This window comes from Sus scrofa, chromosome 18, assembly GCF_000003025.6.
Source record: "Sus scrofa isolate TJ Tabasco breed Duroc chromosome 18, Sscrofa11.1, whole genome shotgun sequence".
In the NCBI taxonomy this organism is placed as follows: Eukaryota; Metazoa; Chordata; class Mammalia; order Artiodactyla; family Suidae; genus Sus; species Sus scrofa.
Window position 1 is genome coordinate 39,213,113 of NC_010460.4, and position 15,317 is coordinate 39,228,429.

General features: G+C 34.9%; 1 long non-coding RNA gene across 1 annotated transcript in view; it reads left to right on the forward strand.

The window, feature by feature from the left end:
- LOC110257625 overlaps positions 1–15,317 on the forward strand; it is a 136,625-nt gene that overhangs the window by 1,796 nt on the left and 119,512 nt on the right. The gene's annotated exons all lie outside the window — the stretch shown is intronic.

Genomic DNA, 15,317 nt, shown 5'->3' on the forward strand with positions numbered 1-15,317 from the left:
TTATGAAATTATTTTGTATCGTCTGGGGTGGCTGATTACTGCACAGCTCACACTGTCTTTAGCCAGAAGTTTAAATACATGTTGTGATGAACAGAATTTGCGAAATTTAAAGTGATCCAATTTATCAGTTATTTTCTTTGTGATGAGTGTTCGTTGTTTTTGCGTATGAAATTTGGCTCATGCTAAGTCTGTGAGAACATTCTGTTATGTTTTATGTTTATTCATTGAGCTTTGTTTTACCTCTTACATTCAGAATGACGATGCACCTAAAATTGATGTTCTTCTATAGGGAGATCCAAGGGATCTATACTCCATCTCCTCTTCTGCCCCTTTCAGCCTCCTTATTCATCTTTCGCATGTGAATATCCAAATCGCTTGGTGCCATTTGTTGAAATGTTAATCCTCACACCACTGAAATATCACCTTTGTCAAATATCAAGTGGTCATATGGGTATGGTATTTTTATAAATTCTCTCTTCTTTTTTATTGGTCTGTTTGTCTTTGTGCATCACCCTAAGAAAGTGGTACTCACTGGTACACTGTATTCTATTAATTCTTTATTTTGGGGTGGGAGTGGGGGTGAAGGGAATAGGAAGAGAAAACCAACCCTAAAATGCTGTTATAGATTTATCATTATTTTTTAAAAATTCCTTGTTTGGAAATAATTTTTAAATTGTAAAAATGTTATAACAATAAAAATATTGAGAAAGTATAAAACTAGAGTTCCTGTCATGGCTCAGTGGTTAATGAATCTGATTAACATCCATGAGGATACAGATTCGATCCCTGGCCTTGCTCAGTAGGTTAAGGATCTGGCATTGCCATGAGCTGTGGTGTAGGTCGCAGATGTGGCTCGGATCCCGCCTTGCTGTGGTGTAGGCCAACAGCTACAGCTCCGATTAAACCGCTAGCCTGGAAACCTCCATATGCTGTGGGTGAGGCCCTAAAAAGCAATAAAGAAAGAGAGGGAAAGAGAGAGAGAAAGAAAGTTGTAAGTTAAATTTAAAAAAAAAAAGTATAAAACCAACTGTAGACCTTTTACTCCTAAATACCTCAGGGTGCATTTATTAAGACTAATGATTCACCCTTACATTAATAACTAGAACACAGTTACCAACTTGAGTAGATTTACTATGATACATTTTTATTTAATTTACGATTTGTGTTTCAGTGATGTCAATTGACCTGGTATTCTTTACAGCATTTCCCTCCATCAGTACAGTATCCAGTCTAGGGGCAGATTTTGCTTTTAATTGTCATGTGTCTTCTAGCTTCTTTTAATCTGGAACAATAACACAGCCTTTCCTTGTCTTTGAAGACATCAACAGTATAAAGAATATAATCTCCCTCCCTCTTTCTTCAAATGGAACATTCCACATCCTGGGTTTGTCCGGTGTTCCTCGTCATTATACTCCAGTTACACATTCTTGGCCGCAAGACAGCAGAAGTGTTATTTCCTTATTAGGGTATCACATCCTTACTGGGTTATCTATCCAAAATTTTCACTTCGGTTTTTAGGATTTATTTATAAACTCAGGTCAGTATGCTTTTATCTATGGTATAGGCTACAAATACTTTATCCTAGTTTGTCATTTGTCTCTTTGGGTGTGCCTAAAATGTTTTTGCCCAGCAAAACTTTTTGGTTTTTATGTCGTTGGCCTTAAACAGTCTTTTCTTCTCGTATCTGAATTCTTAGTCATAATTAGCATATCGTTTCTTATACCCATATGAGAGTGGAATTCATTTGTATTTTCATTATACAAGTTCTCATAATTTGGGGCTTTTTTTTTTTTTTTTTTTTTTTTTTGGTCCTAATTTAGATCTCTAGTCAATTTGGAGTTTGTATCTATGTATAGCGAATGAACCTAATTTTCCCTTTTTCCAAATGGTTACTCATTTGTCCAATACCATTTATTTAAAAAAAAAAACTGCCAATGCTGAAGTGATTTGAGATTTTTGATAGATTTGGATCTATTTTTGAATAATCTATACCAGGAGTCAGGGACCTTTTTCTGTAAAAGCCTAGATTGTAAATATTTTTGGCTTTGTGAACCCTGTGGTCTCTCTCACAACATCTCAACACTATAATAAGAATTAAAGCAGCCATAAAAAAAAAAACATGTAAATGAATGGGCATGTCTGTGTTCCAATAAATTTGATTTACAGAGACAGGTGGTGAATTATGTTTGGCCTGTGAGCTGTAGTTTGATGACCCCTGATCTGTTCTATTGCATTATTTTGTCAGTATATCCATGAGTCAGTACCACACTGTGTTAACTATAAAGGTTTTATAGTATGTTTTACCATCTGGTAGGGCTAGTCTCCACTCAAAGCCCCATCTCTTTTTGAGTTTATTTTTCTGTGTAAAATTTAGCATCAACTTGATAAGCTTTAAAAAAAGCTCATTGGAATTTTTATTAAGATTTACACTGAATTTATAACCAATTCAGTTTTAATTCTGTCTTTATCTCAATTGCTTTTGCTGCTTAAGAAAATGTGTGTTTTTATTGTAAAGTTTCCTATTGTACTCATAGTACTATTTATACTGCCCTTAATCTCCTTTTTTCTTTCTTATTCTTCCAGTCTCTGATATTCAGTTTTAAATATCTGTTGACTCTTTCCATGACCTATGTATCAGTCACTAATGTTATTGTTTCCTTAATTTTCTGTCCCTTCTTCTCACATTTTAAAGGTGTATTCTCCCTAGTTTGTCAGATTCATGCTTTACATATTATTTTTAACCTGTGTTCCCATCTTGTTTTAGTTCTAGCTGCAAAATTAAATATATATTAAATCTTCATTTTATATCCTTTTACTGAATTTTTTTCTAGTCATCTTTGTTTGAATGAAGATCATGTTTTAATAAATCTCTCAAGGCAGGTACATGTATATGTCATTGCCTCCGTGAATGAAAGAAATAATGAAAAATATTTTGCTTTTTCAATTCCTATGATAGGGCTTTTTTTCCATTTTAAGGTATAGAGAAAATGGTGAATTATTCCAAATAGTAATATAATATAAATGATAGTGCATTTTGGGAGCCTTTGCTGAAGGGCTAGGTCGGCTTTCTGAATTACTCAATTCTGCATGTCTTGTGAAGCTGGGACCATTCAGAGTTCTATTCTTTGGTGCATATTTAACCTGCAGTACATGCTTAACAGGCAGATGCAACCAAACAAAAGTTTAAGACTATGAGCTATTCAGAGGAAAAAAAAAATACAAAATTGCATCTCAAATCTCAGGCAAACATAATGCAGCATATGAATGTCTCAGGTAGCTGCTCTCTTGTATAGCAAGTAGTGTTGGGTATGATGCAAGTTTCTGATACTAATTTCCAGTGATTTCCTTTTGGTAATGCCTGTGACCATCCATGAGGAGTCTCTGGTTTGTCATGCTTCTGCCAACACAACTTCACAGCATTATCCACAAGAAACTTGTTATAAGCTAGATCCGGCCATGGACCACAAATAATTCTTTCTCTAAAATTCTATTTCCTGGGCCCCCTGTTACGAACAAGAAGTGGAAGCCTTGGAAAAGCATTGCTTCTTGGGAAGAACCAGATGCCTTAAAGGAGGTCCAATATAACTTGGAGACAGCAGAGTGAAAGAAAAGAAAGAAAGAAGAGGTGAAAGTTAAGAATCCTGATAAAATGAAAGAGAAACTAGACACATTGACCATTCTTCTGCCAAACTTCCCATCATCCATTATATATACTTTACTTAAAGAGAGGGTAGTGGACAGAAAGGGATGATCCTAAATATTAGACACTATCCAAAATAAAGAAATAGAAAAAATCAAATCACAAACATGCAAAACTACTACAGAAAAGTCAGAAAGTAGAAGTTTCTGCTGATGCAAAGACTCTTCACAAAATCATACATTCACTGTTTTTTTATCTAATAATTATCTCCATTCCATAGCTTTTTACTGATGGTCACATCAGAAGCTTTGACCAATTCAAGTTTGTTTGAATATGCCTTAATAGCATTTCTGGAATTTCTATCCACTTCTATTAATACAACGTATGACTGGGTCTCAGCAAGTGGTAAATTCTATGATAGCTCCCACCAGCTGTCTTTCTCAAATTTTAGCTTTTCCATATTTGAACCACCATTCTTTTCCCACTATTTTGATGGCAAGGGAATTGCAGCCAACCTTCCATTCTATTGAAGACATCTTCAGAAGCATTTTGCCTTTTTGAGGGTAGGGCACCATTTCTATAGACTGTCAGAAATTGTTATATTCTAATGGAAGACTGGGACTTCCTTCTAGCCAGATTCTACCCTCTAGAGAACCAATAAAGCAGAGCAGCCAAGTGCATATCCAAGCACCAGTATTCATGAAGCCCCAATAATTCCTAAAGCATGGAGTTCCTTGGGTAACGTTCAAATGAAGAGCACCCAGGAGCATACAGAATAGTTTCTACAGTCCCCTCCTGAGTTTAGACCAAATATAGAACTTGACACAGACTTGCAGAGAGACTTGGGTCTGAACAGATGCTGAACTCACTTATTCAATTACTTATGCTGAGGACCACAGTCTGTCCTGAAATCTCAGGCACCAGCAGGATGGAAAGGGACATAGAATCTTTTTATGTCATGAACCAACCTCACATAAACATGATGTCAGATAAATGGATGTCAGGTTCTCATTAATTTCACCCAACTGAAAAGTCATTCCTATTCTGGAGAAAAGTAAATAAGCAGTAGTTCAGGATTTTGGAAACATGACTTTAACATTCTCCGTATTTCGAAGGTAGAAAAAAATCCCTCTTATAATGAAGCATGAAAAAGAAGGAGCAAATATTTTCTATGAATGCATTCTTATTAGTTGCTATTATGAGTACAACCATGAACACTGAGTGCTCAGAAGTACACATGTGAACAGGTTCTGATATAGAATGACCGCAGAGTGGTATCACAGCCAACCGCAAGCCACCAGCAAAAAAATTTTAAAAAGTGAAATATTCAACTCTGCCTTTGAGAATTCACAGCCTACTTGTGAAATGGAAAAAAACTTGACTTCGTTCAGATAATCCAAAACCACTTGTTTCCTTCCCTAAGTTGTGACTCTGGAGAGGGTAGGGGTAGGTCATTTCCCATCTCTCATAGCCTGGCTTGAAACGGAACAATGCAAAGATTCATCTTAAACAGATGGAACTGAGCACTTTAAATATTTGACTATGTAAAGACTGCATAGCCCCCAATTAGGAGCAGTGGGTATGTTGCTGATATACTGACTTGCAAGGCTATTAAAGCTACCTTCCCAAGGAAAAGTTTAAAGGGCACTGTTGGAGTGCTGGGGAGTGGTTGTCCTGATTAGTCAATTTTAATCTAAAAAACATGTGCCAGATTGGTCAGGGGAGTGGAGCAAAGACCCTCAGGATCTGAGATAGAGGTGGGCTGCAGCATGCTGTGTGCTGGATTCCTTTCCCTACCCCAGTCAATGAGTTGTCATGGCAACCAGATTTGGAAGAATCTGAAAGGCTGAAATATACCAAACAAGGAATGAAATCTCCACAAGACCTGGGTGATTCCAGAGACAATAGCCTGGGGGCTCAAATGAAATCTAATTTATATCTGAGTGAATTTCCATCTTCATTTTATTTCTTCTGTTTTAAACTGTCTCCAGATTTCCTTTAGTAGCATCAAGACACTGATAGGCTAAGAAAATACATCTTGATTCCTGCTTTCTAACCTTTGTCCTGGGGGGCCCATAGTTCTTAGTTGCTCATTGTAAAGCACCTGACTCCTTTAGCAAGCCAGTTACCCACATTGAAATTCAGAACTAGATTGACCTAACCTGGCCATTTTAAGACCTTTTAAACATCTCTTCTCAGGGCATTTCAAGTACTTGTGCAGAAGTAAAAAGATAAGGGATTTGATTCAGAAGTATGAGCTTTTAATGTGTGTGTATACCAAAGCATTTCAAATGGGAAATGTAGCCAGTGACTATAGTAACTTATTTAATCAAAAAATGTTTTATGAAAAATAGAGAACTTACTAATTTAAAACACCAATAGTGATAATTCTCTTTCCCCAGTTCTACTAACTGGTTGGTTAGTTTACAGATATGTCCATCCACTGTAGGCAAAATCTCTTTTTGCTCCAAATACCACGTACTTACATTTCTGTATCGCCATCCTCTTTTCTTTGAGGTGGGAATTATGGACACCCAAGAGATGATACTACTGGACAAGCATCAGCAATAAGTCTAGAATTTAATCACTAAAATATTTGCTGATCATTTATAATGCATAAGAGTGACCTTATGTAGAGGCAACTGAAGATAGATTGATGAGTAAGATCAGTCCTTTGCTACAAGGGAGATAGCTATCTATCTCTGACCATCTAAATTTTCTCAAAAGGTCTCTCATACCTTTGACTTTAAGATTCTGCAAAAATAGTATGAGAGCAACCCTATTCTCTAGCACTGCAACGTTACCCCAGAGTTTGGAAAAAACAAGTGAGACTCAAGTCTGAAGACTATATTCCTTAGGCTCAGTTAATATACTGAAAGGATCTGCTTCTGTTTTCTAATTTTCCATCTTCAAAATGAATGTCCTATGACATTTTAAGCTTCAGTTAGAATTAAAGTCTTTTGGAGCAAATGCAAGAGAATTCTGAAACATCTAATAGGAGAAAAAATATATATAATATATATTTTATATTATATATATTAAAATATATTACATATATTAAAAACATATATTTTAAATTGCCTATGAGAGTCTCCATCCCAAAGAAAAAAATATATATATTAAATATATTAAATATATATAAATAAATATTTAATATATTCAATATTATATGTATTTTATATTTATTATATATAGTAAATATATTATTTAATATAAAATATTATTTATATATGTTTATATTATTTATAATGTATTAAATATATAATATTTAATATAATATATCAAATATTTATATATATTTCACACTTATATATATTAAATATATTATTATATATATTAAATATATTGTTTATATTTATTAATATATTGAATATTTATTTATATATATGTTTTTTAAACTGCCTATGAGAGTCTCCATCCCAAAGGAAAAAAAATATATTTTATATTATATATATTAAAAATATATTATATATATTAAATATATATATGTATATTTAAAATTGCCTATGAGAGTCTCCATCCCAAAGCCATGGTCAGTGTAAATTGGAAAGACTGTTGTGTGCAATAAGGTTTAGTTCTCAAACGAAGCAACCTAATTATAGGAAGGAACTTAATGAGGGCCTGGAGAAGTTGAGTGAAACTGAGCTGGATCTTTAAACTGATTCTTCTGTCCTTGTATGTGATTTAAATGTTGGGGGAAAACACTGGCATTATTTACTTTCTTACTAAGATATCTTGATAGTTTGTTTTGGCAAGAGGAAATTATTTCCAAGTATTAGGTTCCAAGCGTTAGGAAATTCTAAAACTTTACACTAACATGTTGAAAGGAAGAATACACCAAGTGTCAAACATATTCATCTGAAAGTGCCTGGGCCATGACCCTGAGCCCTGTGGCATCTCAAGCAGCTCACCTTTGAGACCTAAGCCTGTGATGCTATCGTGTGAACCAGAGCAGTGCAGACGCATCCCAAAGGAAAGGCACAATCCTCTCCTTGGCCAACTTGAATGATGCCTTTCAGAAACCTGCCTTATTTGAGCAAACTTGATTTGTTTTTCCTGTATTTAGTCACAGAGACTCTCTGAACTTACTTTTGAGTGCCACCCCATTTCCAGGGGTTATGGGCTGAACTTTGCTCTATCCTCCAAAATATGTATGTTAAAGTCCTAACCACCAGTATCTCAGAACGTGACCATAGTTTGATCCAGGATCTTTAAATACCTCTTCATTAAAATGAGGCAAAAATAGGAAGACCATGAGAGATACAGGGAGAAGATGGCCATGTATAAGCCAAGGGAGAGAGGCCTCGGAAGAAAGCAACTCTGCTGCTACCTTGATATCAAATTTCTAGCCCCTATATCTGTGAGTACACAAGGTTCTTATGATTAAAGCCACCTGGTCTGTGGACTTAATAATGGCAGCCCTAGCAAATGAATATGGCAAGCAAGCAACAAACTCAAATTTTTGTTCTATATTTTTCAGCTCCGATTCTTCAGTTTGATTAGTAAATGTTGTGTTATGCTATAGGTAGAATTAATATATATGACTAGCATTTATAAACCATTTAGAATTTTAAATAAATTAAAAGCATAATTATTTAATTAAAAGCATAATTATTTAAATAAATTAAAAGCATAATTATTTAAATTATTTAACTATTACCAGTTAAAAACTGATAGACTACCAAGTTAAATATAGGGAGAAGACTGAGATAAGTAGCTAATAATCACAGTCCTAAAAATAAGACAAGTAACTATTTCAGCGGGATTGAGAATAAACATTAAAATAAGATTTCATAGCCACGGCCGAGACACATCTGCAACCTATGTGGCAGCTTGTGGCAACACTGGCTTCTTAACCCACCCACTGAGCGAGGCCAGGGATGGAACCCGCATACTCATGAATGCTAGTCAGATTCTTAACCTGCTGAGCTGCAATGGGAACTCATAAAAACTTTGTATGGTGACAGATGATAACTAGACTTATGGTGATCATTTCATAATGGATAAAAATATTGAATCACTGTTTTTATATGTGAAACTAATATAACATTATAAGTCAATATAAATCAATATTACTTATAATACTGTAATACTGACTTAAATATTACATTGTCATATATAGTCATACATTACGTATATAGTCATACATGTCTGATGTATGTAATGGGGTTGTAGGAGTGTGTGTATATATATATACACACATACATATCAAAAATTTGAATGCATAAAGATATATATTAAATATATCAAAATTTGCAGAAATATTTATTTTAATAAGTTGAGAATAATGTTAATTAAGCTTCTTTTCCATATCAGTTTAATATGACTTCTCTGGCATATTTTTACCAAAGTGCCACTTATCATATCTAATGTACTATGGAAAGTATCATGCCTTTTCTTGATATATAGAAAAGTATCAATTTCTTAAATATTTATGTTATAATCAGCCAAGTTACAAAATTTTCTTATACTCCATACCATTTTTTGTTTTCTTTTGTTTTCCTTAGATTTTCCATTAGACCATTAAATTATCAGCAAAATAAAAACAAAATACACTTGACCCTTGAACAATGTGGGTGTTAAGAGTGCCAAACCTCTGAGCAGTTGAAAACCCATGTATCATTTATAGCTGGCCCTCCATGTACAAGTTCCTCCATATATTCTATTTCTCTGTTCCTGCAGTTCTGCAACCATGGATTCAACCAACTGAAGATCATGTATTATCATACTATTTACACTAAAAAAAATCCACATATAAGTAGACTTTAGCTGTTCAAACCTGTGTTTTTCAATGGTCCCTTATAAACAAGCAAAACAAAACAACCCCAAACTTAAATTTCCTTTATTCTCAGCTTCTCTTTCTCTTATTTCTTATCTAATTACATTGGCAGTGCTGGTAGAATAACGTTAAATGAGTGAAATAATAGTGGCATCTTATTTTATTCTTATCCTTAATGGAAAACCACTTGCAGAATGGCAAAAAATATCTTTTTCAATATTCACTCTGATCTACTGCTTTGGCTGTTTGTAGCTTTTGCTTAAAAATAGTTATAAGGTCTTTATTTTTCAATCCCCTCTCCAATGCTTTATTTTTTTTTTATTCTTATTTCCGCAACACAATTTTTTTTTCCACTGTACAGCATGGGAACCCAATTACACATACATGTACACATACTTTTTTCTCTCATTGTTGTGTTGTGATGTAAGTATCTAGACATAGTTCTCAATGCTACACAGCAGGATCTCATTGTTAATCCATTCCAAAAGCAATAGTTTGCATCTGTTAACCCCAAGCTCCCAAGCACTCCCACTCCCTCTCCATCCCACTGGGCAACTACAAGTCTATTCTCTGAGACCATGATTTTCTTTTCTGTGGAAAGATTCATTTGTGCTATATGTTAGATACCAGATATGAGTGATATCATATTGTATTTGTCTTTCTTTTTCTGAGTTATTTCACTCAGGATGAGAGTCTCTAGTTCCATCCATGTTGCTGCAAATGGCATTATTTTGTTCTTTTTTATGGCTGAGTAGTATTTCATTGTGTATATCTACCACATCTTCCTAATCCAATCATCTCTCGATGGACATTTGGGTTGTTTCCATGTCTTGGCTATTGTGAATAGAGCTGCAATGAACATGCGGGTGCATGTGTCTTTTTTTTTTTTTTTTTTTTGTCTTTTTGCCATTTCTTGAGATGCTCCTGTGGCATATGGAGGTTCCCAGGCTAGGGGTCTAATTGAAGCTGTAGCTGCTGGCCTATGCCACAGCCACAGCAACGTGGGATCCGAGCCGTGTCTTCAATCTACACCACAGCTCACGGCAACGCTGGATCCTTAACCCACTGAGCAAGGCCAGGGATCGAACCCGCAGCCTTAAGGTTCCTAGTTGGATACATTAACCAGTGATCCACGATGGGAACTCCTCCGCATGTGTCTTTTTTAAGGAAGGTTTTGTCCGGATAGATGCCCAAGAGTGGGATTGCTGGGTCATATGGTAGTTCTATGTATAGATTTCTAAGGTACTTCCATACTGTTCTCCATAGTGGTTGTACCAGCTTACATTCCCATCAACAGTGCAGGAGGGTTCCCTTCTCTCCACACCCACTCCAGCACTTGTTATTTGTGGACTTATTGATGATGGCCATTCTGACTGGTGTGAGGTGGTATCTCATGGTAGTTTTGATTTGTGTTTCTCTAATAATTAGGGATGTTGAGCACTTTTTCATGTGCCTGTTGGCCATCTGTGTATCTTCCTTGGAGAAATGTCTCTTCAGGTCTGTTGCCCATTTTTCAATTGGGTTGTTGGCTTTTTTGTTGTATAAGTTGCTTGAATATTTTAGAGATTAAGCCCCTGTCAGTTGCATCATTTGAAACTATTTTCTTCCATTCTGTATGTTGTGTTTTTGTTTTCTTTTTGGTTTCTTTTGCTGTGCAAAAGCTTGTCAGTTCAATTAGGTCCCATTGGTTTATTTTTGCTTTTATTTCCTCTGTGTTGGGAGACTGACCTGAGATAACCTTTCTTATCTCCAACCCCAAGGAAATGCTGATCATCTATATGTCTGTAAGTGAGATTTGCTTTTCCTCGAAAAGAAACATTTTTTAAGGGGGTATTCTTAGATTTATACTTTATTAAGGATTTTAGCTGCAGTGGTTGCTGAATTTTACCTGGTCTTTTTTGTTATCTGTTACGTTGATTGATGATTCAATTTTTCACCTTTGATCTGCTAATGCGATTAATTAGGGTAATAGGTTTTCTAAGATTTAAATCATATTTGCATTACTGAATAAACCCTAAATTAGTCACTGATTTTTTTTTTCCTTTTCACATACAGCTGAATTGTATTCCAAAATTTGACGTCTGTATTCATTAGTGAGATGGATTTTTCCTGGGTTATATTTGTCAGGTTTGCGGATCAGAGTTATTATATATATATATGCAAAATGAAGCTATATTTTCCTTTATTATTCATGTTTTCTGGGACAATTTAATATCATGGGGATGATACATCCTTTAACAATTTGAAAATCCATCTGCAAAATAGTCTAAATCGAGCTATCTTTTTGGAAACAGTTCATAAACAACTCTTTACATATCTTCAGTAGCTTATTGATTAATTTTTCCACTCCTTAAGTCAATTCTAATCAATTTATATTCTCTGTCGTATTTGCCAATTCATCCAGATCTCCAATACATTTAGTAGAATTGTTACATGAAGTTTTAAACTTGGGTTTATCTAATTTCTCATTCTCAAGGTGATTACTTTTATTTTTTTTAATTGTTTTGACGAAGTTTTCTAAAAACAAAATTGATGAATTCAGTCCCAGAGAAGTCTTTTGTTTATGCCAGGAATGTTGACAGCAAATATAGTTGGACAGATATTAGGCTGTTGAATTATATTTTAGTAATTTTTAGGGAAAAACAGAATAAAAGGGAGAACTGAAAGTTGTATCATGGCTTTGGACAAATGTTATATGTCAGGAAAAAATTGAGATATGAAAAAGTAGCATTTTGGGTATTTATTATGTGCCAGAAACTTCCTATGCACTTTCACTCGTAGGTATTTCATTCTTAGTATCTTTTACCCACCATAGTACCTTACTCATAGTATAGCTATGATATACATTTAAAGTGTTCATGAATAATTTAAAAAGGAATTAATAGTCCTGCTAAACATTTTAAATATTCAATGCTTTTCTCTCACAAAGCAAGTAAGAATTCAGCTACCAGTAAGAACAAAGCCTTTTTTCCTAGAGTAAACTTAATGCATTCTAAAATACACAACTCAAGAATTTTTGTTGATGAAAAGAATACAGTGAACGTGTCTATCATAATTTTAAACAAAGTTTGTCACAGAAGCGAATCTGATAACCTAGGCCTCATAACATCAATAGCACTTCACTAACATAGACAGAAACCTCCTCATCTACCAGAGGAAAACAGATCATACTGGACTTACCATGGGTAGAGCTCTCTGCACATAATAGGGAAATGATGCCAAACTCTTCATTTCATAGCAAGTGCTTTTAGTTTAATTCAGCATAGCTGTGAATTGCATCATAGCACAGAACACCCGAGTTCCAACTCCACTAGTAACTACCTATAATCATGGATAAATCTTTTCTTCCACTCTCTTTAGCATTCAGTTTTACTATTATAAATGGTAGGGGAAATACTACTTTTGTCTATAATTTTCCTTCTAGTTCTAACCCAGAATGAGTCCTTAAATGAAAAATCACATAATATTTTAGCAATAATACAGTGAAAGTTCTCTGCCACACGGATTCTCCATGAAGCATTCCCCAGGCCTTAGTCAAAAATGAGCATTACATCTTCTGCTTCCTCCTAATAATTATAATCCAGCATCATTGAAGAGGTGGTGGGAAGTTTGGAGCTTAATTTCAAGGAGTAAACATTCAAAAGATTTATATTAGTTACATTCATCTCTAATTTGAAACATCTTTTTTAATCTCCTCTTTATCATTGCCTCTCTTACCACTGTAAAGCCCCACAACCCCTAATAAGCAATAGAGGCCTTTATTAAGAGACTCAAGGGGAATTAAAAGCAAAACAAAACAGAAAACCTTAATTGGGTAATTTAATTAAATAATTTAATCTTCTTTCTTACTGGCTTTCAAATCTTTATGATATCTGGCACTTACATAGAGAACTTGAGATGTCTGTAGGTGGATATGAACATCCTAAGCAAATTAGCACATGTGCATCCATGCACACACACACATACACTCACATCCTCTCTTAAAGTCTCCTTCTAGAAGTCCAGTGCGCTATCCATTGTGCAGCAGAGCCTGACTTAAAATCTCCTTCTACATACCATGTGTGCACATGAAATATACAACAACATGACATCACCTCTGCATAACAAATCTAGGTTTAGCAACAGATGAACTCTAACATTTTACATATGTCAAGGGAGAAAGATAAGAAGAGCCCAGGCCACATAGGTATGAAATATCCACAAATCCAAATTTCCTTGTGACCAAATGTAAGTGGTGGCTGGTAGAGCTCAAGCCATCAAAGTGGCCTATTTTAATCTTTCCTACCAAGTCTGAATTGAATGTTAGTTGAACCCAATGTGATGTGTCTACCTTTTCCCGGCAAAGCCAAACTAAAAACTTAATACTGACATTCTACATGCTTTTGGATATTGAATTCATAGCCTGTTTTCATGAGTGTTTATAGAGCCTGTGACTTATCCTCACATCTGATTTTGGATCCTAATAGCATCTGGCATCTAACAGGCCTTCAAATAATGTTATTTGATTAGAAGAATGAATAACCATTTACTCCTGACCCTCATTGTTTTTTTTAAGTAAGTTAGATGATATTCCATCCCTCTTATTTATAAGTTTCCACTCAAGAAAGTCATTAACTTATTATTTATCTCATTAGACAATAAGTTGTTTAGAAGGTGGAAATTGTTATGGCAAATCAGTTTTTAATAGAATATATTATTTGTAAAACAAATGATTAATTTATAATTTGTTCTACAGTTTTGTATTTTCACATCTTTGGATTACTTAACATGAGAGTATATCACATTGTTGAAATTACTTGTTACATTAACAGTCTTGTGGTATTCCTTTTTCATCCCACCAGGTCCCTAATTTATATGTTGAGTGCAGTATATCCTAGTAAAGAAAGTAGTTGGAAATGGAGTCATATGCATTACCTTGACACTGTAATTCATTTAAAAAATTGCCAGTTCCCTGAAATGTCAAATAATGAGATTTAAATTCCAGGATGTGGACTTCCCATTGTGGTGCAGCAGAAACAGATCCAACTAGGAACCATGATGTTGTGGGTTCAATCCCTGGCCTCATTAAGTGGGTTAAGGATCTGGCATTGTTGCGAGCTGTGGTGTAGGTCACAGAGGTGGCTCGGATCCTGCTTTGCTGTGGCTGTGGTGTAGGCTGTGGTGTTTAGGATCCTGCTTTGCTGTGGCTGTGGTGTAGGCTGTGGTGTTTAGGGTTTCCTTTGCTGTGCAGAAACTCTGAAGTTTGATTAGGTCCCATTTGTTTATTTGTGTTTTTATTGTCATTACTCTAAGAGGTGGATCTGAGAAGATGTTGCTGTCATTTATGTCAGAGAGTGTTTGGCCTATGTTTTCCTCTAAGAATTTTGTGGTGTATGGACTTATATCTAGGTCTTTAATCCATTTGGAGTTGATTTTTGTGTATGGTGTTAGGGAGTGTTCTAATTTCATCCTTTTCCATGTGGCTGTCCAGTTTTCCCAGCATCACTGATTGAACAAGCTGTGCTTTCTTCATTGTGTATTATTGCCTCCTTTGTCATAGATGAGTTGGTTGTAGGTGCGTGGGTTTAATTCTGGGCTTTCTATCCTGTTCCACCGATCTATATTTCTGTCTTTGTGCTAGTACCATATTGTTTTTATGATTGTTGCTTTGTAGTATAGTCTGAAGTCTGGGGGCCTGATTCCTCCAGCTCCATTTTTCTTTTTCAGGATGTCTTTGGCTATTCTGGGTCTTTTTTTCTTCCAAACAAACTTTAAAATATTTTGTTCAAGTTCTGTGAAAAATGTGTTTGGTAATTTGATAGGGATTGCATTGAATCTGTAGATTGCCTTGGGTAATATAGTCATTTTGATAATATTGACTCTGCTAATCCAAGAGCATGGTATGTCTTTCCATCTGTT